Genomic DNA, 5,000 nt, shown 5'->3' with positions numbered 1-5,000 from the left:
CGCATGTCCTTGTCTCATGTCCATGATGTCCGTCTGATGCACGAGGAGGAGAGTCGCGTAAAGGGAAGAGCTACCTTCACAGTTCCAAATATCCCGTTATGGTTAGGACTACTAGTGTGTGTGTGTGTGTGTGTGTGTGTGTGTGTGTGTGTGTGTGTGTGATTAGGAGTTCTAGTCTGTAACCGCTTTCAGACATAAAGACATAATCTCCGGATAAATTGTTTCCCGGACATGCTACCCTTTGGATGATTCAGACATGACGCTAACCTGCGGACTTTATACGGGCCTAACACGGTCTATGTGTGAACGACATACACACGGACATTACACACACATTACAGAATACTGCAGCCGCTTGCACCAGCTGAACGTAAGTTTCATCTTATCTTAGTTTTACCGTCAACTGGTACTACACTGAAGTTTACGAGCTACTAAAATTTAACGGGTTGCACCACACAAAATAGATTCAACGTAACACTAAGTTGGATTACAGTAAAGCTACACACGTATACCCCCCTTTACGTTAGGCCAATTACTGTAACAGTGGTAGCTGAAATATTCCCAAAGCACATAGGCCTACAACAAAATAAAGTCTGTCATTTGAAGATACAGTGTTATCCAAACAACATCGTAATTGTGGAGGGAGTCAAACAAATCCGGCTTTATCATACATACAACGTTGCAGCGAGCGTTGTATGTGTCGCAAATGTCGTGAATATGTGACGCTTGACGTGAATTTTAACCGCAGGTTCTCCGCTTCGTTCTGACACGGCTCATTAACATAAAACACAGAGGTGACACCAGGGAGGGGGGAAGTGTAAAAGCCGGGGAAGTTCAGGGTTCCAAAATTCCGGTGATGTGATCCACACATACGGGCCAACCGTGTAACCTCCGGCTTTACACGTATGTCTGCGCTTTATGTATGGCACACTGTTTCTCTACTCTACTCTCTACGTCTCCACAAACACACACACACACACACACACACACACCCAAGAGAGAGCTGTGTGTGTGGTGCTGGCTGTGCCTGCGACAGGTAAGTGGACTAATGGATTTAATCACATCGAACCAGTTTTATTGTCACCACTGACAACACCACTAATCCACAGCAAATAGCTGCCTCAAGTAAACACACATACACATACACACACACTTACACACACACATACACACACAAACACACACACACTCACACACACACATTCACTCACTCACGCACAAACACACACACACACATGCGCGCACACACACACACACACACACACACACACACACACACACACACACACACACACACACACTCACTCACACACACAAACACTCTCTCTCTCACACACACACACACACACACACTCACACACTCTTCTGCATGTCCTCCTTTGCTGTTGACTGATATGTTCAAAAACATGTTGCCCTTAGCAACAGACGGATCTCTGTCAGCTCTGATTGGTCCAGATAGCTGCTAAGATCTGTAAGTACAGTAGATGCCCCCAGTACAGTACAGTAGATGCCCCCAGTACAGTACAGTAGATGCCCCCAGTACAGTAGATGCCCCCAGTACAGTACAGTAAATGCCCCCAGTACAGTAGATGCCCCCAGTACAGTACAGTAGATGCCCCCAGTACAGTACAGTAGATGCCCCCAGTACAGTAGATGCCCCCAGTACAGTACAGTAAATGCCCCCAGTACAGTAGATGCCCCCAGTACAGTACAGTAGATGCCCCCAGTACAGTACAGTAGATGCCCCCAGTACAGTAGATGCCCCCAGTACAGTACAGTAGATGCCCCCAGTACAGTAGATGCCCCCAGTACAGTACAGTAGATGCCCCCAGTACAGTAGATGCCCCCAGTACAGTACAGTAGATGCCCCCAGTACAGTAGATGCCCCCAGTACAGTACAGTAGATGCCCCCAGTACAGTACAGTAGATGCCCCCAGTACAGTACAGTAGATGCCCCCAGTACAGTACAGTAGATGCCCCCAGTACAGTAGATGCCCCCAGTACAGTACAGTAGATGCCCCCAGTACAGTAGATGCCCCCAGTACAGTACAGTAGATGCCCCCAGTACAGTAGATGCCCCCAGTACAGTACAGTAGATGCCCCCAGTACAGTAGATGCCCCCAGTACAGTAGATGCCCCCAGTACAGTAGATGCCCCCAGTACAGTACAGTAGATGCCCCCAGTACAGTACAGTAGATGCCCCCAGTACAGTACAGTAGATGCCCCCAGTACAGTACAGTAGATGCCCCCAGTACAGTAGATGCCCCCAGTACAGTACAGTAGATGCCCCCAGTACAGTAGATGCCCCCAGTACAGTAGATGCCCCCAGTACAGTAGATGCCCCCAGTACAGTACAGTAGATGCCCCCAGTACAGTAGATGCCCCCAGTACAGTAGATGCCCCCAGTACAGTACAGTAGATGCCCCCAGTACAGTAGATGCCCCCAGTACAGTAGATGCCCCCAGTACAGTAGATGCCCCCAGTACAGTACAGTAGATGCCCCCAGTACAGTAGATGCCCCCAGTACAGTAGATGCCCCCAGTACAGTACAGTAGATGCCCCCAGTACAGTACAGTAGATGCCCCCAGTACAGTACAGTAGATGCCCCCAGTACAGTAGATGCCCCCAGTACAGTAGATGCCCCCAGTACAGTACAGTAGATGCCCCCAGTACAGTAGATGCCCCCAGTACAGTACAGTAGATGCCCCCAGTACAGTAGATGCCCCAGTACAGTACAGTAGATGCCCCCAGTACAGTAGATGCCCCCAGTACAGTACAGTAGATGCCCCCAGTACAGTAGATGCCCCCAGTACAGTACAGTAAATGCCCCCAGTACAGTAGATGCCCCCAGTACAGTAGATGCCCCCAGTACAGTAGATGCCCCCAGTACAGTAGATGCCCCCAGTACAGTAGATGCCCCCAGTACAGTAGATGCCCCCAGTACAGTACAGTAGATGCCCCCAGTACAGTAGATGCCCCCAGTACAGTAGATGCCCCCAGTACAGTAGATGCCCCCAGTACAGTACAGTAGATGCCCCCAGTACAGTAGATGCCCCCAGTACAGTAGATGCCCCCAGTACAGTAGATGCCCCCAGTACAGTACAGTAGATGCCCCCAGTACAGTAGATGCCCCCAGTACAGTACAGTAAATGCCCCCAGTACAGTAGATGCCCCCAGTACAGTAGATGCCCCCAGTACAGTAGATGCCCCCAGTACAGTAGATGCCCCCAGTACAGTAGATGCCCCCAGTACAGTACAGTAGATGCCCCCAGTACAGTACAGTAGATGCCCCCAGTACAGTACAGTAGATGCCCCCAGTACAGTAGATGCCCCCAGTACAGTACAGTAGATGCCCCCAGTACAGTAGATGCCCCCAGTACAGTACAGTAGATGCCCCCAGTACAGTACAGTAGATGCCCCCAGTACAGTAGATGCCCCCAGTACAGTAGATGCCCCCAGTACAGTACAGTAGATGCCCCCAGTACAGTAGATGCCCCCAGTACAGTACAGTAGATGCCCCCAGTACAGTACAGTAGATGCCCCCAGTACAGTACAGTAGATGCCCCCAGTACAGTAGATGCCCCCAGTACAGTACAGTAGATGCCCCCAGTACAGTACAGTAGATGCCCCCAGTACAGTACAGTAGATGCCCCCAGTACAGTACAGTAGATGCCCCCAGTACAGTAGATGCCCCCAGTACAGTAGATGCCCCCAGTACAGTAGATGCCCCCAGTACAGTACAGTAGATGCCCCCAGTACAGTAAATGCCCCCAGTACAGTAGATGCCCCCAGTACAGTAGATGCCCCCAGTACAGTACAGTAGATGCCCCCAGTACAGTAGATGCCCCCAGTACAGTACAGTAGATGCCCCAGTACAGTACAGTAGATGCCCCAGTACAGTACAGTAGATGCCCCCAGTACAGTACAGTAGATGCCCCCAGTACAGTACAGTAAATGCCCCCAGTACAGTAGATGCCCCCAGTACAGTAGATGCCCCCAGTACAGTAGATGCCCCCAGTACAGTACAGTAGATGCCCCCAGTACAGTAGATGCCCCCAGTACAGTAGATGCCCCCAGTACAGTAGATGCCCCCAGTACAGTACAGTAGATGCCCCCAGTACAGTAGATGCCCCCAGTACAGTACAGTAAATGCCCCCAGTACAGTAGATGCCCCCAGTACAGTAGATGCCCCCAGTACAGTAGATGCCCCCAGTACAGTAGATGCCCCCAGTACAGTAGATGCCCCCAGTACAGTAGATGCCCCCAGTACAGTACAGTAGATGCCCCCAGTACAGTACAGTAGATGCCCCCAGTACAGTACAGTAGATGCCCCCAGTACAGTACAGTAGATGCCCCCAGTACAGTAGATGCCCCCAGTACAGTACAGTAGATGCCCCCAGTACAGTAGATGCCCCCAGTACAGTACAGTAGATGCCCCCAGTACAGTACAGTAGATGCCCCCAGTACAGTACAGTAGATGCCCCCAGTACAGTAGATGCCCCCAGTACAGTAGATGCCCCCAGTACAGTACAGTAGATGCCCCCAGTACAGTAGATGCCCCCAGTACAGTACAGTAGATGCCCCCAGTACAGTACAGTAGATGCCCCCAGTACAGTACAGTAGATGCCCCCAGTACAGTAGATGCCCCCAGTACAGTACAGTAGATGCCCCCAGTACAGTACAGTAGATGCCCCCAGTACAGTACAGTAGATGCCCCCAGTACAGTACAGTAGATGCCCCCAGTACAGTAGATGCCCCCAGTACAGTAGATGCCCCCAGTACAGTAGATGCCCCCAGTACAGTACAGTAGATGCCCCCAGTACAGTAAATGCCCCCAGTACAGTAGATGCCCCCAGTACAGTAGATGCCCCCAGTACAGTACAGTAGATGCCCCCAGTACAGTAGATGCCCCAGTACAGTACAGTAGATGCCCCAGTACAGTACAGTAGATGCCCCAGTACAGTACAGTAGATGCCCCCAGTACAGTACAGTAGATGCCC

This window comes from Sardina pilchardus, chromosome 21 (genome assembly GCF_963854185.1).
Source record: "Sardina pilchardus chromosome 21, fSarPil1.1, whole genome shotgun sequence".
In the NCBI taxonomy this organism is placed as follows: domain Eukaryota; kingdom Metazoa; phylum Chordata; class Actinopteri; order Clupeiformes; family Clupeidae; genus Sardina; species Sardina pilchardus.
Note: the sequence above shows the minus strand (reverse complement) of the source record.